Raw genomic sequence first — 27,416 nt, 5'->3', positions numbered from 1 at the left:
GTGATATTTTGCCCTGATCTGAGGCCTTTTGTTAACTTTTCGGTCCGACCCCGCATGTGGTCTTGACTGTAATTAGCATTTAATCTAATTTCAAAGGTTCTCTGCCTAATTCTCAATGGATGACGATAGAATTAGTGCAGAAAGGAGAGATGTTTTTAGTTCCTCTCACTATCTGTGACCCAAAAAACACATTAAAACCGCTAGAATTTTCATGAGCTAAAGAGAGTGAAGTTGTTGTGGATTCTTGAGGGATTTGTAGCTTCCAATCTCTCTCTTTCTCTCTCTCCTTTAAATCGTTTTAGTGATCTCCCTTTCTTTTTTCCCCCTCATTCTCTCTATTCTTCCCCCTGTCTCCCTCGCAGCGACAGCGTTGCCCGTCGTGTGTCGAGGGAATACGGCATTCGTCAGGCCAAGGCAAACACATGCACGCAAAAAACACACACGCAAATGTTAAATAACTACATACAGGAGCAATTTAGCTCTGCCGTAATTTGTATATAGTGTCTGACAACCTTGCTGGAGAAGTTTTCACCCCAGAAATGCTAAGTAGTCCCAGCAGGAGTCAGTCAGGAAGAGGAGAGGGGCTCTTTGCTTTTTAATGTATTCTTCTGGAGCCCAGAGGCCTCCGAAACGCCGCGCGTCTTCACCGCTATGCTGTACACACACGCTAGCTAGCTCTCTCTCGCGCGCGCGCACGCACACATGCGTACGAGCGCGCTCGCTCACATAACTGTCAGCCTCTGAAGGAGCAGCGCTAATGGGGCTGTTTTTAATGAGCCAGGAAGAGGAGAGTGACCCTTCGAAGGTGAATATCTCTATTTCTCTGAGTTGTTTTTCTTTTCTTTTTTTTTTTTTTTTTGCTGCATGGCAATGAATGCACGCACACATGTCCTCGTGCATTTACAGAAAAACTTATGATTATTTATCTCTAATTGTTTCTAACTGGCATAATTAGTTTTGAGCTCTGGGCTCGTTCATTCATCCAGTTCTCTCATCAGGAGCGACATCAGAAGGCAGAAATGTGTGTGTTTCGGGGGTTTTTTTTTCTCTTTCTTTCTTTATGGCTGGAGAGCTTGCATAAATTGCACCGGTTTTGGAAAAAGAAAAAGAAAAAAAGAAAAAGAAAGTAGCCCCCACAGCAATCGTCCTCCGCAAAGCTGCAGGAGATCCGGTGATTTCCTCAAGTTCCAGTTCACGTTGCAAGGGACATATCCATCCCCCCAGACAACCATTTCACTTTATTTCACTGATTTTATGATCTTTCCCTTGCACAGACGGATAGATAAATAAAAAAAGAGGGGAGGGGGAAGAAAAAAGGGAAAGAAAGAGGCAGTTCTAAAAACAGCCAAAAGATGGCACACTCTGTATGGCAACATGGAGGGTTGTGACGAGCATTGTGGTTGTCTGTATTTAACCTAGAACCTGGAGAGCATCCTGTGTCTCCTCTGCTGGGAATCTTCTGCTACTTCTAGGAGTCAAGGATGGAGAAGAAGAAGAAGAAAAGGAAGAAGAAGAAGAAGAAGAAGAAGCAGTCAGGTAGGTGAACGGATGTCACGCTTCTGTTCATGTTGCTCAACAACCCTTGGCGTGACTACCTTCGATTTCTTTTTTCTTTTTTTTTTTTACACTTAAACAAGCCTGAGGATATATAGCTGTGACATTTTATCTCGCAGCCCCGGGTTCATTGTGTTGGCAGAACATGTGGAGCTGCAGAGCAATCTGTGAACACACGGCTAGAAGTAATGGTTCTTCTGATGTTCAGCGTCTCGCGGAGGAAACAAATGCACCGACTAACCAGATGGGACGCGTCTTATAGTGTGTGTTAATATTTCGGTGGTTAAAATAGATGGAGAAGAAGAGGAGGAGGAAGAGGAGGAGGAGCGGAAAAAGATCATTTCATACATCATCTTTAAAGGAAAAACTGCCAGGAGTGATCCTCATTAATCCGAGCTGAATTGTCTCTTTTCTCGTTTTGTTTAATCTTTCTTCTTTTTTTTCTCCTTTACACCTGTGAAGCAGTTTTATGTCTGTATGAAACACGTTTTCTATAACACACTAAAAGAACTGGGATGTCTTTTTTGGGGGGGATTGAATTAATTGGTAGTTATTACATTATTATCATCATCAACAAAAAAAAACAAGTGTAAAAATGTGAAATAGGCTCGTTTTGAATAGATTATGATTCGTGATGTGCCAATATAACAGTTTATATTCACACATGTAATGAGCACAAGCTGATATGAATACTTTAAAAAACGTTGTTTTTTTTTAATTATTACTTCTACGTATTATCAGCTCTCTGTTTTCATACTGTCTACATACATTGTGGAAGCGAATGTCAGCCACACACACACAAACACACACTCTGAACATCACACACACTCCTCAAAGGCAAACACGCGCAAGCACACCCCGGATGCTACGAGAGCACTGAAAATCAATGTGACAGGTTTCAGTCGTCCCTCAGTGTACACATCCCCTCTCAGAGTCTCTCCTGACATCTGCTCGATTACCTCCCACAGCCAAACACACACACACACGCTCGTGCACACACACCAACTCCCCGTGGCCGCTCTAAGCCCCTCTGAGCTATAAGAAATGGAGTCGGCGCAGGAGAAACCAGATACTGCTGGCTGTGTCACATCGCGTTTGCCGCCACCCGTCAGAAGCCGGCGTGTTTGAGTGCCAGACGTTCTGACAGCGTCAGTCATTCCCAGGCCCGGCAGCGGGTGGTGGGACGACGATGAGGAGGAGGAGGAAGCGGAGCAGGGAGGGGAGCCGGGCGGGCGGACCTTGATCACCAGAGTCTTGCTCTTACAGGGGAAGAGTGACAGGAATCTGTGCAAACCCACAAGATGTGCTGTGATGGATGATACGTCTTCAACATTTGTAGACAAAGGGCAAAAAAAAAAAAAAGAAAAGTTTTACATTCATACTTTCGAAACAAAAGAATATAGATTTCATTCAATCAGAACCTCTAGTGGCTCACGAGACGAGACACGATACGTAGTTCACAAAATTTTAATAATGTTCTCAAGAAAACTTCGAAGATCAAATATATTTTTCATAAAGGCCTTAATTCTGTACTTTTATAGAGTTTACTTGAATTGTGGTCTGCAGTACAACATTTCCCAGTGACTATAGTGGGTTGTGATTGTTAAGTAGCTCAACATACCCATAGACATCCATTCATTGGTTGTTATAGTGATGCTTCTGCCTCTTTCAGCCTCTGAACAACTTTCATACATTGTTTGTGTCTTGTCTGCCACTACTGCCATTTATAGTTCATACAGGGAACTGAAAATGCTTCCAAGCAAGTGATTTAGGTTTATTCAGGTGAAGCCATACTGACTGCAAATGGGTAGCGCTCACGAGATAGCAGTCACCTCAATAAGAAATAAAGTGACTTATTAATATCTTGTACAAGATCTTGTCACACCCTTAATTTCAAAACTGCTACAGTTTACCATCATTTAATTTTATGGTTGAAAGTCCTTTTAACAAGAAACCAGTGACACTACTAGCTGGCTGGATTTAATGCTGCTTTATCTTTGCTTACGTGAAAGACAAATTTAATTGTTTGGAAATACTACATTTATGGCAGGGAAATAAAAGGAGCTCCACCCAGCACTCATATCGATAGCATTATTTTACAACAACAGCTTGCAACATACAACCTGCATGTCTGTAAATCAGCTAGCTATCATTGCTGGTAGTGCCGCTAGTTTCCTAGCTTAGATCCAATGCTGCATTATAAGAAGATGGAACAGCAAAAACGTGTAATATTCTCTGAATCAAAACTTTAGTGTGTGTTTTTTGGTTAAAATATATAATTTCACAACTGCATTCAGCAACATAAACCTGAGTGTCTGTAATTATGACCGCTATAGCTGGCTACCAGAGAAAATAACCCCGCTGGTTAGCTAACTTGTTAGATACAATGTTGCTTTACAGCAAGGCAGAACAGCAAAAAAGGTGTAATATTCTGTGACATAAACGCGTTAGTGTGTTTTTTTCTTTGGTAAAACTATTAATACATTACACAACGTAGTTTAAAAATCTAATGCGGAAAAAGTTATAAGATTTAGACTAAGAAAAAGAAGGAAAAGTTTCATATTTCTACATTCAAAAGAAAATACTGCAAATCTGAACACATTAAAGAGACCTTCGAATGGCTTTCTAAACCCCTTCAGGTGTGTCTTTCTGTCTGGTTTGCACGTTCGACAGCTGGCACCTTGATGATTGAGCTCCGTACTTTGTCAGACCTGTCGCTCAGACTTGAATTTTTATCTCATTTCTTGCTGCTTTAAGAAGCAGGGAGAGAGCAGAATGTCAAACCAGAAGGAGGGCAGATAAAAGCTGCCTACTAACAATCATATATGACAGTTAAGGACACACACACACACACACACACACACACAGGAAGAGGGGGAAACACAGGTGCACAGTCAAACCGAGCTGCACCTCATGCCTCCTATGTCCACAGAAGATGTTGACGGCAGCCCGGTTTGTCAGGTCATCTGACAGCACCTTGAGCTCCCCTGTGGCCGCCGGGTTTCAAGACAGCAGGACAGCGGGCGCGGACAGCAGCACCTTGGAGCCCCACCTCGTCTCGCGCCGTGCGCCTCAACCCCTCCACTCCGCTCGAGCCTCGCCTTTTTCCTCACTTTCAGCCTCACCCAGGCTTCAGAAGAGTCTGGACAGGATGAGAGCTGATGGACAGGCTGTCTCTGGTGTGAACCCATCGCCCTCTCCGACTGACGTCATGGAGAGACATGCAAAGACAGCAAAGTTTTATATAGATACATAGTGAAGGCTGTTGGATGTACATCATATAGGCTGTTGCCATTTCCTTTCTTTGTGCTAATTTTGAGGGAGCCAATAGCTGCTTAAAATCCCTCTGATTTGCCTGTAAAAGTAGAAAAATATTTTATTTCTTTAAAGCAATAACATTAAAAAATGATGTCCTGGAAATAACCCAAAGTAAAACCAAGTAAAGGCGTTTACATCAAAATAGGATGGCAGATTTACAGTGAAAACTATTTGTATAAATTGAAAATGCCCAAGTATTATTTCTTGTTTAAGAGTTTCTGTTCTATTCAAAGGTCATAAGAAGAGAATATCTTAGTAACTTTGTGTTGGGATCTCAGTTTGGCATAAATCCAGATAAGCTGATTGTGGAATCTCGAGCTAATGGTTATTTTGACCAAAGTGGACTTTTCTCACCTTAAAATTACTATAGTTTAAAAAAAAAATCAGAACATCCTATTTTCTTAAACACTGCAAAGTCGTCATGTTTGCATTTGGTGGTTACTTATGAAAAATCAGGTTCTTATTAACACAGGAAATTGAGTTTGGAGGTGGTGCACCTCCAGTAATCTTCCTGAGTGAAACAGATACTGAATGGAACATGTAGAGCATCAGATTTGAGTGATGGTATGTCAGCAACAAAAATATTGTTGTGGTTTTGGTAAGGAATATTTTCAAATTTATTTACCGTATTTTCCGCACTATAAAGCGTACCGGATTATAAGGCGCATAGAATAGAAGCTACAGTAGAGGCTGGAGTTATGTTACACATCCACTAGATGGAGCTGCACTAAAGGGAATGTCAACAAAACAGTCCGACTCCGGTTGGCAAGGAGAGCCTTCCGGGACTGGGCTGGGGCGTGGCCGGACAATGGTCACCCTTCTCAGTTTGCGCACAGCATGTTCGTGGAGAACGTGGTGCTAAATGACCTGCAGACGACCTGATTATAGACGGTCTAGATAGGTCAGTCAAACTTTAATAACAAACCAGCGTTCTGACAACTATCCCAGCATGCACCGCACGCTTCTTCTTCTACAGCCGAAAATGAAGTCGGCAGCTGCTTACCGTAGTTGCTAGATCTGTTGTGGCTGAATATTAGTCCTTAAATAAGGCGCACCGGATTATAAGGCGCACTGTCGGCTTTTGAGGAAATTGAAGGTATTTAGGTGTGCCTTAGTGCGGAAAATACAGTATTTTTTTTTTTACACAGCTGTTATTTTAGCCACCTTAAATCAAGATCAAATATGATCTTGAATGAACATTTAAAATTTATATAGTAAATAATGTCAGATTTTTTTTTTTATCAAGGAATGAGAATCTGTTTCAATAAGAAGAAAAAGATCAATCTTTGTCTTTAAGCTTCTTTATTCGAAGGCAAAAGCGCTCAAAATAACCAGTAAAAATAAACATTACCACTGCTAAGAGGCCAATAATAGTATTTAAATTGCTATTAAAATTTTAAGACACTAGAAGTACACTTTAATTCTGGCCCCCTCTAAGGCGAGATATTAGCTTCAATCTCCTGGAACAGCTAAGAGAGCTAACTCCTGTAAGATTTTGACCACCTATAATCTTCTAAAAAAAATCATGGACTGTCCCTTTAAGTCACCGCACTCATGTATGTCCAAATGAGCCTTTGCCAGAAGGAAGCAGCGAGACGCTTGGAATGCAACGTGCACTTGAAGATAAATGTTTCACATTCTCCGTGGAGCTCAATGAGGGCTGCTGTCAGTCTCCCTCGTAGCCATTCCATGTATCACTAGCTCAAAAATGAAGGACCTCTGCTACGAATGATTAATAAACAAACCTATTAACGCTGCGGCGGACGTCTCACAAAAGGTTCATTTTCGGAAATACAATCTCCTTTTTGTTAATAATGTCCATTAATCATGCGAGGATGTCACTTAACGCAAGGTTAATGAAACACCGCTAATGCCTGGCTAATCTATCCTGAGTCAGAATGCTGCTGTAAGTGGGATTCCTAACCCCTAAAAAGTATCTTCCGGGTGGGGTTGGGGTGTGTGTGTATGTGGGGGAGAGGGGGTATTCACGCAGCGTGATTGATGGATGCGAGACAGGGGATGTCCATTATTTTAAGTGGAACACAGAGGCAGAATGTGGGGTCAGCTGTGGGCCGCACAGAAAGCACTACCTGTCCAAACGGCTAATGAACCGCTGACAAGATATATAGGAACACTTTGGAGGAGAATTTAAGTATGACATAACAACTTGATAATGGATTTACTGCGGCGCTCAGAACCATTCATTCACAATCAAGCGCAATGTGGCGACCCCAACCAAGCGCCCGATCGTAACGTGTTTGCTCGCGTTGGGATTTGCGCAAAGTCTTCCTCCGACTTCCATTTTCCAGCTGTCAGGCCGCCCTGTTAAACAGAGTGTTATTTTTGTGTGTGTGTGTGTGTGTGAAAGCATGGCGTGGTGTGAGCACCACATTAGGAGAAATGTTTATTGTAATGTGAGTGTCTGGTGCCAGCTGAGCGGAGCTGCAAGCTGTTTGGAGAAGCGGATGACTGTTTGATTGTTTGATGACAATGTGAGCCTTGCATCTCGCTGCCTTTCGTCTGCGTCTCTGAAGAACGGCTGACATTAAATGTTTGATGTTGGCGTGCTCAACTGATGTACAAATAAAATCCTCACCGTTGAGACGTTATTTTTTATTTTTCTACCCCCCTTCTTTCTTTCCAGCATTTTGACAATACATTTGTTGTTTTTGTTGTTTTATTTCACAGATTCGATTCAAGTTTTCCCTTTCCCCATCTCTCTAAAAGTTTGTATTGTTTTATCTTTGCTTTTTTGCCCAATCCCCCCTTCCTCATCTCCCCACTCTTTCCTTCCTTCCTCTTCTTGTGCAAGAAAGCTAATAGAAAACAGAAATTTTACTCTGGGTTGCATATGAAAAACTGTTTTCCACTTGAACACCTCTTGGTTTTTAATAGGGGGGTGTATACGGCATGACGCTATAATGCCAGAGAGGGGCGGCGGTGCTGGTAGAGGAGACGCAGGTCAATATGAGTCCTAATAAAGCGTGAGTTCATTTCCCTGCTGCGCTCCCCCCTGGCCACCGGCTGCTCCATATACAAGTCAAATTGGCTTTTTGCCTCCCAAAGCCCTTTGATTTATGACCGGGTTCCATTGACCGGACCAGCTAGTTTTCATTTTTGTTAAATCGCGTGGCCTCTTAAATGAAACTATTGATTTAAAGTCAGCTTACTGAGGATTTAATTTGTATTTGGAAAATTAAAGCAGGTAACGCTTTATAATTTCACACTACAATGGAGTAGAACCAGTTATCCCATATCCCTGGACTTTTATCCGAAAATAGGCATTAACCCCCCACCACCCACCTTTTCCACGTTCTACCAGTAAACACAACTATTGCCTTTTTTTTATGTTTTTTCCCTCCTCACTCCGTCTGCTTAAGCTGGCCACTTTGTGTGGCTGGTAATAACTTCTGGGCAGGCAGAAGATGATTTGTAGCCATAACATCACAAACTGGAGGATCACATATGTAGTGTCTGTTTTGTTTCGTTTTAGATTTTTTTGTTTGTTTTTTTTCTGCTGTTGTTCAGGAATGCTACCACATGTGAAAGCAAAACTGGGATCTAATTGAGTGCACATCTTGACTGTTCAGTTTTTGGAGAAAATAAACCCCAATGACCTATTATTATTATTATTATTTTTGCATCAATATGAAACAAAATCTGACACATCTACTAACTGACATGTACTCCATGACTGTACTGAACAACTGTCAAGTGCATACTCAAAAACATACACCTCTGTGTCATCAGCATACACATAAAGAAAGATGTTGTAATACTTGTAATATGAGTTGGCTAATAAAAAATGAATGGAAGTGACCCAAGAAAGGAGCCTTGTGGAACCTCACATATGATCTTTCTTCCAGCACAAGTAAAACTGTGCAGGGAAACCAAGTAGTTTTGGTCAATAAAGCAAAATTTTAATGTATTTGGCATCAAGTGGGTTTTTTGGGTGGGTTTTGCATGAATTCAGTCTCAGTGCCTCGGTGGGGTCAAAAATCCAACCGGAAAGCACTGAGCTGGAAGAGGGGAACGCAGTACACTGGAGAAGTATATGAAGATGATATAGAGCGAGGTACGTTTGGAATGGACACAAGCAAGTTTGATGAGCTAGTTTAATGCCTACCCCCAGTTCTTCACTAACCATGTGGGAAACTTTTTTCATGTCATTTTTTAAGCCAAAAATGCTAGATTAGGCTTGTGACATTAAGGAAATATTTGAAAGAGAAATAAAATATTCAGGGTCTTTGCAAAATGATCTGAGTGCAGTAAAGTATTTACTATCCACAATGTTTGGGGTCCAACACGTCTACAACACACAGCCTATGGCCTGAAGGTCACTTCCCACTGGTCAACACGTCCTCAGTCTGTGTCAGACGGCTCCGATTTTGGCTTTATTGAAAGCAGACGAGATAAGTAGTTGAACGGTTTCTTTCATCTGTGACTCAAAGAAGACCTCTGTGTCAGTTTATCTTTTTGTTCGCTGGTTTGTCACCAGCGTTCCACTTTCACAAAACTCAGGGGGGGGGGGGGAATTTGGCATCAAGTCACAGAGGAGTAAACAGTTGAAAACATCACACACACGACGTCGTCTCCACTCTGGAATTATTCAAATGACACTTGGGGAGCTTTCGGATTCTCCATCATTTCATTTCTTTCTCTTTTTTTTTTCCCACTTCTGCCTTCGCATTTTTGACAGAATCTGAAATGATGAGCCTCACCTTTTCAAAAAAAAAAAACAAAAAAAAAAAAAATCACACTTTCTGCTCCGAAAGAGGAAGCTACAATTACAGCTCAAAAACGGCGTGACATATTTGTTACTGATTGTCCCTCATTTGTGTGTGAGGAAGACGCGCTCACAGTGGGGCCTGTCTCAGCTTTGTCTCCAGGTCTTGGCTTCCGCCGTCTCCTCCGCTGACATCGTGGCAGCCAGGCTTCCCTCCCTGCCACCCCGCTCACCTCTTCCCCGCTTCCCTCACCCTGCCATAAGCTCCTTCACCAAGCCCCTTATTAACCCCTCCCTCTTCCCCTGGCATTGAAAAGGCGCTGTCTTTAAACCTGTCCCTGTGTCCTCGGCAGAGTTTTAAACAGCGAGCGTGTGGGCGGATGGGTGGATCCCTTTTCCCGGGCTCCCACTCTGACTGTTTTATATTATATTTAGTAATAATAATCACAGCTATCGCGCCTCCTCCTCCTCCTCCTTCTTTTTTGTGAAAGCCTCTTCCCAACGGGGCGGAGGGACGGGATTGCTGTCTCCCTGGCCTCCTCACCTCTGAAATGACTGTGTGTGTGTGTGTGTGTGTGTGTGTGCGTGTGCCGATCACCCTCCATAAAGGAGAGGGTAGAGCGGCGGGAGGGGGTGGGAAGCTCTAGGGTGTCATTAACTCTTTTCTTCTCCCTGAGAGGAAACAGCGATTTGACTACCATGATCCTGACCCCCCACTCCCAAACCCAGCCAGCATCCCTCCACCCCCTTTGGGTGAGCCCACCCAAATGCCCCCTCACCCTTCTTCCTCCTAGTGTTTATTAACACGTCTTTGACTTCACAAGACTCTTTAAAGTGAGATCCCCCTCATTCAGACGTCGCATAGAGCGCCCTCCCACACGTCCCCCACTTTCGTTTTCATCATCAGCGACCTGTTGGAGCAGGGGAATTCACAACTTCGTCTTGATCACTTTTTCTGCTTGAACTTCTTAATCTGCCTGAAACTGCATTTACTGAATGATTCTGATTGTAAATGTAAAAACTGATATTTAGATTCATGTCGTTTCTTTTAAGATGTTCCGTTTTTGCACAATATTCTTGAATGAACTGTTCTGCTTTAAGAGGCCGAAAAGTAAATTAGAATGTGCGTTCCGATGAGGATCTTTTAACAGTGGGATTAAGAGTGCCTCTTGCAATTTGGCAACATTATACATACTTTTAATACCCAATGTCTTCTGGTTCTGGTTCTGCTCTACATCTTCAGAACCAGAACCAAACATGGAGAAGCAGCAGTCAGCTTCTACGCACCACAAATCTGGAACAAACTTCCAGAAAACTGCAAAATTGCCAAAACACTGAGTTCCTTTACGTCCTCTGAGTCATTAGTGCTGTCAATCAACCCTGTGTACACGCTGCTAAATGTCCTAATGGCAGATAAACAAGTTACTATTACAGGAAAACTGCTTATCCGCCATAAATGGTGGTCATGCTAACTAGCCGGAGCATTCATGGTAGACTCTGTTGTTGTGAACGAGGGTGACTGACAGCACTAAGACCTCATGCGAAGGTGACAATGAAAAGGAAAACTTCCTTTTAACCAACGGGTGGTTTGAGAAGATAGAGCAGACACAGAAACACGTCATGTTCCAAAAATATGTTACAAAATTAATTCCTGCTAGCCTGGGAAAACCTATGGAAAACTTTATTTGTGATGGAGGATCTGACCTGATAGCTGTCATTTCAGGAACTGGCGAGATGAGAAAGCGACAGGTGTTGACTTGCTTTTTTGAGGGCCTTCAAAACCAAATGGAAATAAAGGAGAAACATATAAAGTTTGGTTCAAGTTTTGTAACCCTAATTTAAAAATTTAAATCAGTTGATAATGACCATTGGGCATCAGGTCAATGGTTATTGACCTAGCTAGGGTAATGTCCTTGCCATAACCCTCCAAGGACACAAAAAAAAAACGTATTGACATTGAATAGATTGCCATTTTCTTATACAATAATTCCCTTTTTAATAGCATTACTCTTTGATATTGAAAACATCCTGTCTTTACTGAACATCAAAGAAATCTTGTACTTTCTTTTCCTCACAGGACTCCTTTACACCAAAGCTTTCTTAATCAGATGATTCATGTGTTTTTCCTTGAAGACTCACGTTCCATCATTACGAGGCTAAAGGAAACATGCTGAAACCTGACAGAGAGCAAGTTTCAGCACCAATGAGGGGCAAACTGCTCCTCATTGGTGCAAACTGCCATGAAAGTACGTGCACTATAGCATGTGATTAATATTTGAATACCAAGCGTCTGGTAAACATTTTAGTGTTGCCATGTTGTTCTCACTGGAAACAAAAATGGTTTCTGACAATAAAATGCAAAGACGTGAACAACTGAGGTCTAATGTACTGGACTGTTAGATATTCTTTGTCCTACATGCTCTACATTCTTATTCTTATTAGCAGAAATGCCTTAATAAAACCAATAGTGATGGCTGGATTGATTAATTATCTCAGGTCTTTCTACAGATTAAAAGGTGGACATCATCTAGTGTCAGATGTGCGGCTCTTAACCACCCAACGTGACCCAAATGTGAAATGCATCTGTTCATAAAACATCCCAAAGCACTTTCCCTCCCATCCCAAACCCCAAGCAGATGTGGAAAATACAAGGTCACATTCCTACCGTGTCTTTTATCTCCAAATTCTGAGTAAAACCTGCCCGAATCCTACCAGATCATAAATCTGTACATTTCTGTGGGCTCAGATATTTTAAAACGTATGTATTGTTTGAATCTTTGTGGCCTCTTGCAAATATAAGGAGAGCTTTAGACAATACGATGTCAAAATAATTAAATAATTAGTTAACATTTAATGAGGTATACACTCAGGTCCTCCACTCTAATTGTACAAACAAATACAATTAAGAAAATATAAATCTGCAAGTTTGTTATTCAAACGTTATCTTCACTGTAAAAACTATTATGAGGCATGTTCTAGACACCATCCCCATGATGAAACACGGTGGTGGCTGCATTGTGTTGTGGGATTGCTGTTCTTCAGAGGGGACAGGGAAACTAGGGCGAAGGTTTATCCCCAATATCCTAAACTTGCAGCCAAAGTCACAAAAATACACTGCTCAAAAAAATAAAGGGAACACTCAAATAACACATCCTAGATCTGAATGAATGAAATATTCTCATTGAATACTTTGTTCTGTACAAAGTTGAATGTGCTGACAACAAAATCACACAAAAATCATCAATGGAAATCAAATGTATTAACCAATGGAGGCCTGGATTTGGAGCCACACACAAAATTAAAGTGAAATGTTCCCTTTATTTTTTTGAGCAGTATATTTAGGTTCTAAAACGTCCTATTCAAAGCCCAGACCTAAATTCTATTACAAATCTGAGGCATACTTGAAAACTGCAAACCACAGAAGCTCTCCATTCAGTCTGGCTGATCTAAAGTTATTTTGCAAAAATGAAAAGGCAACGTTTCCATATTTAAGATGGAAGTGCATCCAGCAAAGAGTTGGAGCGAAAGACGGTTCTACAAAGTATCGACCCGGAAGGTCTGGATACATTTCCAATGAAAATCTCTCATTTTCTAACTTATTTAAAGTTATGCATCACAATTGTGCCTTACTTGATCACTTAAAACTGGAATAAAATACACTGACATCTTTTGTTCTAACGTGGCAAATTGACAAAGACAGCCACAAGGAGGCGCACCAGCAATAGATCCACTTCTTCCATGAATTTCTAAATACAGCACCGTGATATTGAATGAAAAAAAAAAACTCTCCAGTGCAATAATGATTCAGTTCTTTTGCGCAGCTATTTTTGAATCTTCCGACTGTTTACAACGAGTTAATCACTTCCTGGAAAACGGAATGAAGCCGTCCAGCGGGGGCATTAGTCACGTTGCAAACAACTCCGATCAGGACTCCATTGCTCCTTGATTGATTCTTTCCCTGAAGTCGAGACTCGGACCCGGGATGATCCAGGACGGTAGTGACTGACTGACTGTGTGAGAGTCCCACAGGGAGCTCGAACGAGGGTCTGCGGGCCGGGCTGCCAAAAGCTCATATCTCTCTCCTCTCTCATAAACATAGCAGCGCGCTGATGTCTTTAAAAGGCCCTGAATGACATCTGGGAGTGCGGGAACACTGTGATTAATCGCCAAGTTAATTCTCATGGAAATCACCCCGGGCCGGCGCAGAATGAGAAGAGGAGGAGCCGGAGAGGCGTGTGAAACAAACTCTGGCCAAATGCACAGAGATGATTGCTCACCGGGGGATTTTTATGGTATCAGCGCTGAGTACAGTGGTCCTCCCTCTCGTGCCAGCGCTCAACTCCATATTTCAAATCTATAGCTTATAAATTGGTCAGCTGAGGTTGTTAGGATATAATGGCTCTGCATACGGCTTGTTAAAATTACGTAAGAAAGTCGTAAAATGTACAAAGATTATCTCGAGTTTTTAAACGCGGCCTCAAAACAACGAAAAACGGAGGAAACCTCCCGGAGGACGCCGATCGTGGCAAAGTGAGAAACGCGGGTTAATGGCAGGAGTGTCAGGCTCGGGGATGAAGTTTCGGTGGTAAACGCAGGATTATGCTTGATTTAATGGGATGTTTGGTAGTGAATCGTTGAGTCTGATTTCCCACAGGAAAAAAAAGGGGGTGGGGAGAGGGGGAGCCTTCTATCTGTTGCAAATGCCGCGCATGTACCGGCTTAGGTAAATCATCCAGGGTAGGGGTTTGGGGGGATGAGGGGGAATCATTCAACTAAACAGTTCTCGGTGATAAACGACAGCTTTGGGAAGATACAGACACGTGTGCATTCTTGAGGGGGGGAAAAAAGAAAAAGAACGGTGTCCGCTGAGTTTGAGAAACGGTGGCATTCACAACTCGGCCTCTTCTCGCAACAAAGGCTCGGAAAGTTGAGGCTGACGCCACACAAAAATGGATGAAAGTTAGATAGAGGCTGCCGATGTTTGTCAGGAGCAGGACTTCTGCCGTCTGGCAGAAATGCCTTCGCTAAGTCATACGTCTACGGCAGCATTAAAAAAATAAAAAAAGCAAAAACGGAGAGGTGGTAGCAGGTAATGGAGAAATTTGCCCGAGTGAGGAATTGATTTTTGTCTGACCCAAGAGAGTACTTCATTTCTTCGGTCACGGAGTGTTCTGGGACATGTGTTGTGCTAACAGCAGAGCAAAGGAGCCCATGCAAAACAATTCTTTAACATTTTTAGAAATGTTTCTGTTTCCTTTTTCTCTCTCTCTTTCCTCTTTACACCCACTCGTCAACTGGAGCCCAACCGGTTCACCTTTTTTGACATTTAGAACTGCAGAGGTGCAACATGCAGGCCGGTTGCTCTGATTGGTTGATTTACAGAGGAAGGGAGAGTTTGAGTCTTAAAGGAGGAGCGCCAGCTTCCCCAAAAGGTGCATAAATTAATGTTCTTCCTTTCAACGACTCACCGTGCCCACGGTAAATCTAGAAGCCAGATGTTTCTGTGATATCAATCAAACTCACTTTGAATGTAGCTCGTGCTCATGTGGCTTTTTGTTTTGCTACGTTGCTGTAAAGAACATAGCCTTCAATTCTCAAAAACAAGCTCCCACTCCTCTGATGACGTCACAAAAGACAAAGCAGTTACTTTGACTACATCCACTCATATTTGTTCTTCTTTACTTGCTTCTTTTTAATCAAATTCCTCCTTCAAAGGTGTTTACTTGTCTTCTGTCTGAATGCAGTAAAATGTTTGAGCTGGACAGATTCTAGGAACATTTGGCAACAATGAAACACATGGGATGGACAGATTTCATCATCAAAAGTCTTCAGGGATCATTTTGAGCCAGATTAAAACTGTTGCCTGGTTGATGTGTTACTTCAATGTGATATTCAAGTCCCAGTAGAACAGCTGCTTTGCCCATGGGCGGCCTCAGCTGAAAATGATTCCAAGACGACAAACTTTTACTGGTTTCACCCGACATGCATGCACCCAGCTTATTCTAGGGGTCAGCGACCTTTAGTGTCCAAAGGCCATCCTTTTGCCATTATGCCTACTAAATAAAATTTGTATGGAAACCGCAAAACCTAAACGACTTTAAATAACTGTATTTTGTTTTGTTTAATAAAATAAATATATGTATATATTTAATTTAAAATTAATGAAAACTATCAAACTTTAATGAAGGAAAAATTAATTTATGCTCTTGATCAAGATATCTTATATCCATGGAAGAGTAACAAAAAAATTCATAAAACACAAAAAAGTATATAAAAAATATTTCTTATTATACTCATGTCAATCTGTTGTATTAAAAAAAAATTATGCATGTTTTTCATGAAAAAAATTTTTTTTTCTAAAAACACTCCTCATTTTTGTATAATTTCAAAAATATTAAGAGAAATATGTATCTGGATCCACAGTCTCTAAACCATCACAACCACAACACTAGTCTTTGGAAAATCACGTAGCTATTTAACATGATAAATAGCTACAATCAGAAGTTCATTTCAGTAATGGAGAAAAAGTTCAAATGCAACTACAGAAATAAAGTTTTGAAGATGATTGTTGTCATCAACACAGTTTGCTTCAGTTTTACAATCCTTCGTAGTTTGGGACTCAAACTCTGTTTCTAACATGTCATCATTTGTAGATAAAAGGCAAATGAAATGCTTAACTAACACCTGTCAAAAACTGAGTCTTAACTCGATTTGGTACTGTTTTCACTTTTCATAGGAGTTTTATAACTAACTTATTTGAATACAAAATGTAACAGATGTTTCATACTGACTGTAAATCAACCTGTACCTGACATGAGGATGTTTCTTCTCTAATTACTATAACCTACTCAAAGTCTACTATTGGAAAATCTGGTTTTATGACTCCAGTAAATGCTATTTATGATCAGAGGAACCCTCTGAGTAATTTTCTTCAATTGTAATCTGTAAGCAGTAATAATCAAGACCAAACAACGATGAGAACCACAATCAGATGGAAAATGAGCATTTTGTTTATAAATATTTACTGCCATCGTCATTTAAATAAGCGATTCTCATTAGCATAAAGCACATGGGAATGAAAAGTGGCAACACTTGCGGAAAAAAAATAAGGGTCCTAATTGGTGTAAATGTAAATGGCCAAGTACTCAGGAAACAGATGTCACACTCTTATCCTTTGGTGCACTTTTAAAACTTTTACACTTTTTGGAAATCTTACATCATCACCAAGCTGTGTTTTATTGTCAGTCTACATTTGTTAGTGGTAGAAAAAAAAAGAAAAGAAATACACCACTGCATCTTTAATTTTCAAACCCCCCTCTTTTTTTTTTTTTTTTTTTTTTTACATTCATTTCAACAGGCCATTGGTTTTGATTTCACACGATTATGGCAGATGATGGTACAATCTTACCCGTATAATTGAATACCTTTGCTCTTACTCCATCAAAACACAGCGATACGGATGGAGCGTACGCGCCGGCTGTCACCGTTTCTGTCCACCTCAGCAAGAAGCGGCTGGTTTTATAGGGCTGGTAAGGAGCGGAAAATGTGAATAAGCGATTTTGGAAAGCCCGACTCCCCTCTGCAGTGCTAATTTAGTGTGAGAGCTAAGTGGCTCATTTTTATGTGAACACCATTGTGTTCCCTAACTGTGCAGCAAACAATCGCTGTTCCAAGGCAAAGAAGGACACAATGTGAACAATAGAACAATGAGGGCCTTTTTTCCCTCTCTCTTGCTGCCTGGAGGAATATAAAAAAAAAGCGAGAAAGAGAGAGATTCTCACAAAAACAAAACAAAAAAAAACAGGGCTGTGTAATTGTTTTCTGAGGCTGAGATTTGGATATATTAAGTGCTTTTTAAGATATTTTTTAAAGGGCGATGTCGTGCACCAGAAGGAAGTACGGTACGTCTATATGAGTGCTGCTCACGGATGTGTCAGGTGCAAACGGCAGGTATCAGGTCGTCTGTTGTCAAGGCTAGCTGGTGTGGATGTTGACAGGGATCAGCGACGGGTGTTAAAACATTTTGGGGGGGCCCTTGCTTTTCCCTTGCTACTGAGCAACCCGAACCTGACACTATCACTGGGGAGCATGCACGAGTCAATGCTACGCTGCACACACAGACAGCGCGCAATCTCCCCTCTCTGTCTGCCGCACTCCATCTCGGCTTCCCCAACCTCGTACCCCCCCCCCCCCAGGATTTTCTGCACGTCCCTCCTCCGTTCCCTTCTAAAAAAAAAAAAAAATGCCGAGACCGCTACAGCTTCACGGCCTGGTATCGGGCGTGTCATCAATCAAAACCGATCGTATCAGTCTTGCACACAAAGCTGGATTCGTAGTGCGGCGCGATGCTACGGAAGATTCAGCTTGGCAACGTCCGTTATCGTCCGGTGTATCAAACTTTGTTTCACTGTCGCGCCTCTTTGCAGCGGAAACCTCATCGAGGCCCTCTTCCCTTGGTGTGGCTTGCGAGGGCCTACATCTGTTTGTGATATACAATGTAACGCAGCACCTCACCCACACTCTGAAGTAACAGATTCACGGTACGACGTGGAGCTGACACTCTGCACTTTCCCCAGAAGGTTGCGCTCTTAACGACTACAAACCCCGCCACCGGCGCGACCGGCGGCGACCCCCTCTTCTTCCCTCCTTTTCAGCTCCTCACACTGCTTACATGGACAGCCCATAATAGCAGACATGAATCTGTGTCTCCCCTTGCTCCAAACAGATGCCGGCTGTCCATAAATCACAGGCCTCCATTTTGTTGGGTAGAACAAAAAGCGTTGTTTCTGTGGGCCTGGTAATAATCCCCGTGCCCCATGTTGTGTTTTGTCTCTGGACGGGCTCTTGTCTCCGCTCTCCTCTGTCACACTCCTGCTTCTCCACATGCATTACAATAGGGGCAGCCAGGTGATGAATATTTGTGTCTCGCCTGCCGTTAAGATTTCATTAATCACCGCAAGACTTGAGAGCAAAGCTGTGTACCTGGCCGGGCCGGCAGGCTGAGGGGCCCTCCCCCCCGTGCTACCTCCTGGGGACAACGAGCAGCCATGTTGCGTTGTGTTGTGGCAGGGCTTATTTGTTGTATTTGTTTCTCCTCTCTCTTCCTGTCTCGGTGTTCGCACGGTTCCAAGCAGCCCTTGTTCCTCCCAAAAGGACGGATTTGCTGAAAGAAGCAAAAAGTTAAGCCATTACTGTCCGAGAGCGAAAAATAACTACGACATGTCAGCAGCCGCATTTTATGGTAAAGTTGTTGATCAATATCAACTGACTCAACGATTATTCGGCCAGGTGCGGAAATCTGTGGCGCCCCTGATGCCTGCAGACACAACTGCGCGGCACATACAGCAGCAGTGCTGCAAAGCCAGTGAGATTAGACAGAACACAATTATGCATGAACGTTTTGCATGGGTTCAAAGATTAGCAAACAGCGACTGCAGTTAAAAACAACATAGTTGTCAGTGTAAAAGTTTACTTTTTGGAAACGTGAGATAAAACTTCCCCACGTAGAGTTGTGCTTTGCCATGATGATGTATGGAAGGAAGGCCAACATAAGGCAGTGCATAACTCAAGAGGAAAGTGACGGCTTCATGGTTTCAAATGAAATCAAAACCTGAAAGTGTTTTTGTACCAATAGTTGTCCAGTCGAGCTCGTCCAGAGCTACTGTGGGCCTCTTGGCCGTTTCTTTGATGAATCCTCCGCTGTCAGTCTAGGTACCGTTTCTTAGTAGGTTTACGACAGTGCCATACATCTGGCACTATATATAGATATGAGTAGAGCAGCTTAGAGATAATCTAAGTATATCTTCTAAAACCACATTGACCTTAACACGATGGATCTAATGTTGACCAGTGGGGACACATTTCTGCTCTGAAACGCCACCTTGAGTTTGAGTTGTTTTGATTTTGGACAATAGTTCGCCTCTCCTTTTTATGAGAGTGCATTTTCATTTTACCACCTTCAACTGTAAAGTCACATGATATAGATTAACCTTTTGCACTTAATGTCCAACTTTTGATGTCTAAACCACAGGCAAGTCAACTGAATTTTCAGCGGTTCATCCTTGAACCTGACCAAAACTTCAGACTTCAAAAACAGGAGATACAACTGTTTCCTTGTTTGTCTTTCTTTGCTGCGCTCCTCACCTCCTTCTTCTTTTTGTTTTTTCCTTTTCTTTTTACGGCGCGGGTGAGGCGGTAACAGATGGAGAGACAGAGTGCGGGGATGATGAGGACGTAAAATGTGCAACGTTTACTCATTCGCTTCTTTATTGTCTTCCGCTGCAGGAGCCGGAGTACCAGAGCGAGCGGAAAACAAACCGGTGGGTACAAGGACACGGGCCTCCCGAGCCTCATTCACCAACCAATCGGCCTTGATAGGATCCACCAGCTGCCAAGGATTCACTCACTCCCCCCTCTTTATCTTCCCTCTCTCTCTCTATCTACCCTTACCTCCCCACCTGTTCCCTCACTGTCACTCAATTTTTACACTTTTCTTCCTATTTGCACCCCCTTCCTCCCTCTCCCACTCTCCTCTTCCTGTCTGTAATGCCTAGCAGTGATGGATAGACACGTGCCGGCGTACAGAGGAACCTATTTGGACTGGCGTGTCAGCCCATCTTTATCAAATGTTGCAGAGGTATATTCTCTTGCTATGCTTCATTACTCTGGAATGGCGGGCCCTGAAATGTTTGACTGCTCTGTCTTCTCTCTTCAGAACCCCGCTCCGCTGCTCCTTTCCCTCCACCTCCCCCGTCTTCCTGCCCATTTAGCCGCTGTGAGCTGTGAGCTGCAGGATCGGAGCTTTAGAGTGAGCGCGAAAAGCGCAGGCCCTTCTCCGCCGGATGGCCGAGGGAACGCTGCGATGCTTCGGAAGAGTTTGGAGTGGGGTAGATATCGATTTACACTGCATGACTGGGGCCGCTAACGAAGCCTCTCCCCTGCCTGCCCCATCTCATGACAACCACCTGCCTCGCCGCGCAGCCATTGGCTGAGCCTCGGCAGCGCCTCTGCCAATCAAAGCCCCACTGATGGCCCCTGCTTGAGCATGACCTCAGGATGACATCACTGGAAAGGCATTAAAGTAATAAAGGGCTTGCTAGTACAATACAGTAAAGGGCAGGGCAACATAAAGCCTCATCAATCAGAGCATACACAGAATTCAAATAGAGGCGTCTCACTCTTAGTTGAACGAGAGGTCATCTCTCCCGGAGCGCCGTCTCCCCTGGAAAAACTTCTCCCTCCGAGTCTATCAGTTCTGTCGTAATGTTTTGAGTCTATCTGCGCTGCACACCTTGTCGGTAAAATGGAGACAGGCTGTGTAAGTGTGTGTGTGTGTGGGGGGGGAGGGGTGGATAGAGGTATATTACCACATAGGAAGGTGGGGATCAATAGTAAATCCTCCTGAGCTGTAGGTATTTCTCCTGAGATGTGGGGACTCTTGAGTCTAATCAATGAAAACCACGGCGAGCATCTTGGACTTGATGGAAGTTTGGACTGATGGGAATCCATCGTGAGATGAGTTACAGCGGCCATCATAAAAAGGAGAGGCGAACGATTGTCCAAAATCAAAACAACTCGAACTCAAGGTGGCGTTTCAGAGCAGAAATGTGTCCCCACTGGTCAACATTAGATCCATCGTGTTAAGGTCAACATGGTTTTAGAAGATATACTTAGATTATACGACACAAATGTAGTAAAATTACCCAATGTCTTCTTCAGCTTTTCTTCAGAAAGGAAAGGTCTGTTCGCAAACAATAAATGTTTGACTTTGAGAAATGAAACTGTATCCACTGATTCAATCATAACAGCTACATTTCAGGCCTACAAGTGTTGTGGGGTTAGAGCAGCGGTAAATGCTGTGGACTTGCTGAGAACACGTTTATGTCATTATTGTCTTGAGACTTGTCTTGGCCCTCGATGACTTCAGGCTAGACTTGGACTCTGAAAAAATGACTTGTAACCATCTGTGGTATTCTGCAGCCAGAACTTCTGCATCTTTTCGCAGTGCACAGTCTCTGAAACAGAGTTTAAATCAATTCAAAATCAGAGGAAGTTTGCATTACTTACTACTTTTTATTAAGCGATAGCCTGTGTTAGATATCTGCCAAGGATTCACTCATTCATCTGTGCGCATCCTTTTTTTTAAAGCATAAATACATTGTTTACAATCTCAGGAGATTATGATTGTTAAACTTTGTATCTCTGAAATGCTAAAACATTCAAATTTTACTCAAATCCCTCAAAAAACTCTGATGACAGAATTTGACTTTATTGACTCTCAGAAGCTAAAAAAGGACGTCTTTGTTTCACATAATTCAAGGACTTATGTGGATTTTATTTTTGTATTTTAATGTAACCACTGTAAAACGCTGCGTTGTGACAGGGTTAACATGTTGTTTGCAAACTTAAATATCAGTTACTTATGTTGGTTATTTTATTGTTACCAGAAAATATAATTAGTTAACAAATGTTTAGCATTCTCCTGTCAAAGAGCTTTTCTTGGTTTAGGATCAAGGCAAAAACACATTACCTACTTTACCATAAATATAGTATCTAAGACTGTAATCTCAATTGACCTCCGATCCAGTGGTGGAAATGATGGAGGTAGAAACAAATGCCCTTGAAAATTTATCTTTATTCCAAAAGAAGTCCTAAAAATGCAACAAAAAAAAGTTTTAAATAAAAAAGTCTGATTAAAAAAAAAAAACTGCAAGACTTCGAGCTTTTAAAAAGTGCAAAGAAAAAAAAGCTTTTATTACTGCATATTGAAAATCGAGGTCACCGATGCCACGGGATCTTGAGTGACAATAGAGAGTAGACAATAAAAGAGTAATAAACAACCGGGGTAAACACAGAGAAGCGAGATTCAAGATGATTGGCTTTGATAAACACTGTGCATGGTGAACGACTTTTCAAAGACTCCAACTTGGAGCATTTTTTTCCCTCTATTTTGAGGAATGCAACTTTTACTGGTTTGACTGGACCCATCGTAAATCTGTCTGCTGGGTAACCGTTCTACCCAGTTGGGACAAAAGATAAAGTTGTTTTTGAGATCCTGGTAAGATGTACAATTGATGGGGTTTATTTTAAATGATCAGTAACCCAATGCAGTTTTCTCATTTATGGCTCAGGGGACACAGTAAGACGACTGTGCTTTAAATGCTTTGATGGTCATTTGTAATCAAACAAACAAAAATAAAAAATAAAAAACGCACAATAATCATCCTCCTTTATGCCTCTTTCCTTGATCAGACTTTTATTCAACTCTAAAGAAATGCCTAAAAGTAAATGAGATTGGTTGGTATGTTTGCAGTGTGAAAATGGGAGATCTAATTAACTTAATGACTTCCAATTTTTCACTGTTTGTCCAGCAAATTTCTGCTGTTGTATATAGCATGAGTTTGACTGGGTTTAAACCACTGTCTGACCAATGAATAAATCATCAAAGTTGATTGAAAGAACGACTTGAGGAGTAGGAGCCATGTTGGAGTAAAACTGGAGGTTCAGTCAGTTCAGCTGCTAAGATTCGTTGTAGTCATACCAAAGCCGCCGCCCTCCCCAAACCGTTGTTCGGACCCGGCTGGCCTTTTCCCAAACAACCGTTCCATAATCCATAATCCATGACAGGAGATGGAGGCAGTACGGGATCAAAGGCAAGGCATGAAACCCTAAAGAAGCCATAACTCTGGTGTTTAATTGTGTTTCGAGTAAATGCCAAAGCACCCCTTGACCCACCCAGACGTCTGGGGATCATCTGCCCTCCGTTTAATAAGGGGTTATTGTCATTCTATCAAACAAAATCACATCTGAACCAAAATATTTGGATTCCCGCCATGCCGAGCACTAAATTAGGGAACAAATGTAAATGGGGGAGCCGCTTTATGACATGCACCGTAAACATACCGTAAAGTAGATTGCCATCGGTACATTTCTTTAAAAAGCAGCAGAGAAACGTCTGCTGGATGTCGAAGGCAGAAGTCGGCTCGCTGTAAAATTGCTTTCTAACTAGAGTGAAACAGAGTGGCTCTTTTGTCTGCGATAATTAGGGCCGTATTCTGTTTTGCATAATCGCCTAGAAAGATTAAAAAGGAATTCAGATGAAGCATTACCAAAACAGTGATAACGCCACAGGAGGACGTTATCAATATATCTGTTTCAAAACCTGGATTTTTACTTTTTTTTCCTTTTCTTGGTCTTATTTTGACAACCTATATATAGCTCGTTTAACCTTCAGTGTCTGTTTCTCAAATGAAATTGCACTGTGAAGGAAAAAAGAAAAAGAAATACTCATATTACCGTGAAAAACGATGGCTTTTCTCTGGAACAATAAGCAGTCCTTGAACTCCACGTCATTAAAGTGAACGCCATCATTTCCTTTCATTAAGATGACTGTGTGCAGACACATATTGCAGTTGGAAGGCGAAGCTGCGGCAGGAGACTCATTTAAAAACCGCCCTAATCTGGAAAATGATCCTAATGTTTCTCAAATGTTATATCCTCCCCAACCTTTTGGCGCGTGAGACGCTTTAAGAGGGCTGTACGATTTCCAGGCGTTTAAGCGGATCGCTCCTTTTGAAAATAAATAAATAAATAAAAAATGCACCCTGAGTGCTGCTTTTTCTGTTTTCACATATATTGCCAATATTTCTGACAATAAATACTGGGGGGCGGGTGGGACTGGATAAAATTCATATCCTCCTTCGCTGGTAGATTATGGGGATTTCATGCAAAAGAGGGCCTCTCGTGAAATTGCGAGCCTCTGCTACTGCTGCTTCATTGTTGGGTGTCAAAGTATAGAAATAGCCATGCCCTCTCCTGTTTTGCTCATTTGACTCAACGGGTGTGAAACAGTCCCTCATATCCCTGTCTTGTCTATAAGAAATGAAATGACTTTAAGACTGCGCAGCGTTGCCACAGGCAGGTCGGCTGAAAGGCTATTTCAGGAGAAATGGACATGGACATAAATATCCTCGCGGGGTGCTTTGTAATAAAAAAAGAAAAAAGGAAAGGAAACACAATGTTATGAAATGCAGTGAAACATAAAGAGGGGAAGAGGCAGGGGTATACAGTGGGGGTGGTGGTGGAGGGCAAATATCCATCAAATTAACACATCAGTGGCTTTGATTGTAATCTCTGGGCCCTGGCTCTCTCGCTCTGCCACACCAGACAAGCAGCCAAACGTGATTTATCAATGCAAAGCTAATGGCATCAATATGAATCTAACTAAAAATCAATATTTCATTACCAAATTGTTAGCGAGAATGAAGAAAAATGGCCGCGGCCGGAGCGCTCTCCGGGGTAGGAGCATCTGGAGTTCAATGTGACAAGATGAGCGATGCGTGACTCGGGGCTCGAGGAAGGACACGGCGAGGACAGGACTCAGTCTGGGCACACTTTGAACTCTATCTCTCTCCGTCTTCCTCTGCCTCCTCCTCGTTTTCAGCCAACTCTGACAAAGCCCCCCCCTCCTCCACCCATCTCTCTACACTTTATTATGTTTTTCGTCGTTCGCTTCCGCTTTTCATATCTTTATCACGCCGTTTCCTCTATCAATCTCCGCCTCGCGTGTCAGCGACGGTGTCGGCGGAGGACCACACAGTGTTTCGCGTTCCTCCTCAATTAATGACCAACTCGAACATGGAGCCTCTCAATCTCTCCCACCAGCTCTCTCTCTCTCTCTCTCTCTCCCCTCGCTCGCTCTCTCTCTCTCTCTCGCGCGGAGCCCATTTCAATTATTTTTTGCCTCCTTTGAAGACAAGTCAGCATTTTTTTTATCTATTCCCCTTCCCCTTCAGTCTATCCCTACCTCACTCCCTCCCAGTGGATATATCTCCCAAGGCTCATCACACGTTCTCCTAACCAGCCCTGCATGGCTTCCCCTATAATGAGCGTGAGAGAGAAAGAGAACCAAAGAACTAAAAAGAGAGAGGTAGGTTGGCTTGATGGTTAAAAAGCCTAGATCCCGCCTCTCGCTCAGATGTGACCTTCACTTTATTTATATTCCAGTCTTAAGTAACGAGTATTTATTAGGAAGGGCCTGTGATTGTGGAGCTCTGTCAGGTAAGTAATGATGCACCTTTGTGCTTGTGCAGCAGCCCTGGGCGCAATTAAAAACAAACACCCCTTTCTCTTTCGTTTCCCGTTGTATCATCAGGCAATCAGCAGTGGCGGTTCTGGCATCAATGGTACCCCGGGCAAACACTTCCTGCAACACTCGCCCAACAAAGCCCATTCCCGTAAAACAACAACAGAAACTTACTAAAAACCCCCAGAATCCGTTCAATACTGTTCTTGTGGTTTCATCAGAAAAAAGTTAATACATAAGACAAAAGGAAAATAACTTTGTTAATTTGGGAATTGACTTTGACCACATTTTTTGAGAAGCTGAATTTATTTGCTAACGACTTCGAAGCAGTTTTACTATTGCTGTTCTGCTTTTAACGATCTTGCGGGTTGACTGAAAAACTTTTAAAAGCAACACATTATGTGCACAGATGAAGAAAATTAAAGAGCCGATATGAAACAAAGTTTGCAGCTATGTTTCCACTAAAAAAGAGTGGCAAAACTATGTCAATTCTCCGCTAATGTCTGGAGAAAAAAACAAAACAATTCCACAAATTGCGGCGTTTCAGTTATATAAGACAAATAAATAAAATCATACGTGAATAAGTTTGTTTATGAGTAAACTTATTAAAGAAGCATTCTGCTCCATCATCCTCCTTCCACTTCTTGTCATCGTCTTCTTCGTGGTTTGCGTCAGCGGCAATGTCCGGTTGTTTATCATGTGATGCGAAAAAAGTGTTTCCATTGCAGTTTTTGAGAAACAACTCAATTCTGAAAAGGTAAAAAAAACAAGGCCTCATCCTAGCAGCAAAACTTTTTATTAAAAAAAAATAATAGATCTTTTTCAAAACTGCTGTGTTTCCCTTGAACAAATTTATGTCAAATTTTGCAAATATATGATCAGTGGAAACGTAGCTAGTAACACCTATCAGTCTGAAAAATGTTTAGATATCTCAAAGGCCTTAGGACAACCACAATGGGAGCCATTAATCACAAATCAAGAAAACTTTGGAATATGCTTTTAGGAGAATACTCTGTAAAGTGCCAACACAAAAAAATTGACACTTTTGGAAAGTGTGTTTTCTGTCACATTTGGTTTAAAAATAACACAGCATTTCAGAAAAAAAATCATGGTGGTGTTAATGTGATGGTCTGAGGCTGATTTGCTTCTTTGGAAAACGTTACATAATTTAAGTAACCATGAATTTAGCATCCTAGCTGAAAGCCCTGTGGGAGAATGTCTGACCATCGGTTTGTGATCTCAAGGTTTTGTAACCGTCTAGTCAAAGTCTAAACTTGAAGCCTTTTCAGATGCTCAGACGTGACATAAAACAAGAGACGGAAGCCTGAAAACATCGAAACTAACACAGTTCTGCAAAGAAGACTCGGTCAAAATTCCTCCCCTCCGATGTAAAAGACTCATTGCCAGTTATTGTAAACTCTTGAAGGCAGTTACTGCAGCCATGGGGGGAGCAACCAGCTATTAAGTTCAAGGGGACAATGGCTTCTATCACTTAGGGCCAAGTTAAGGAAAAACAACCTGAAGCTCTACCCACTAAAAGCCATGGCGATGACTGTGAACATCTGGAGAACACACCCAGAGTGCTGACTGAGTCATTTCCAGTTCTTAAAAACCACCTCAGGACTGGAGATGTTCCTCACACGTAGACACTAATTGGAAGAATGCTCTGCAGAAACTCAAGAGGCACTACCAGAAGAGTCTGTCTGGTGTTCGTCTATCACTATGTGGTTTGAC

At 42.2% G+C, this 27,416-nt stretch overlaps 1 long non-coding RNA gene across 1 annotated transcript; it reads left to right on the top strand.

Moving 5' to 3' along the window:
• Positions 1–718: 718 nt before the first annotated feature.
• Positions 719–21,373, top strand: LOC106954393 (uncharacterized). The gene is made up of 5 exons (XR_001426355.1): positions 719–805; positions 1,420–1,536; positions 19,883–19,917; positions 20,155–20,234; positions 20,313–21,373. It is a non-coding gene; the product is annotated as an uncharacterized LOC106954393 (long non-coding RNA).
• Positions 21,374–27,416: the final 6,043 nt, after the last annotated feature.

The sequence above is a fragment of the Poecilia latipinna genome, unplaced genomic scaffold (assembly GCF_001443285.1).
Source record: "Poecilia latipinna isolate Pla-1442-1.1 unplaced genomic scaffold, P_latipinna-1.0 Scaffold653, whole genome shotgun sequence".
Lineage (NCBI taxonomy): Eukaryota > Metazoa > Chordata > Actinopteri > Cyprinodontiformes > Poeciliidae > Poecilia > Poecilia latipinna.
Note: the sequence above shows the minus strand (reverse complement) of the source record. Positions and strands in the feature narration are given on the sequence as shown.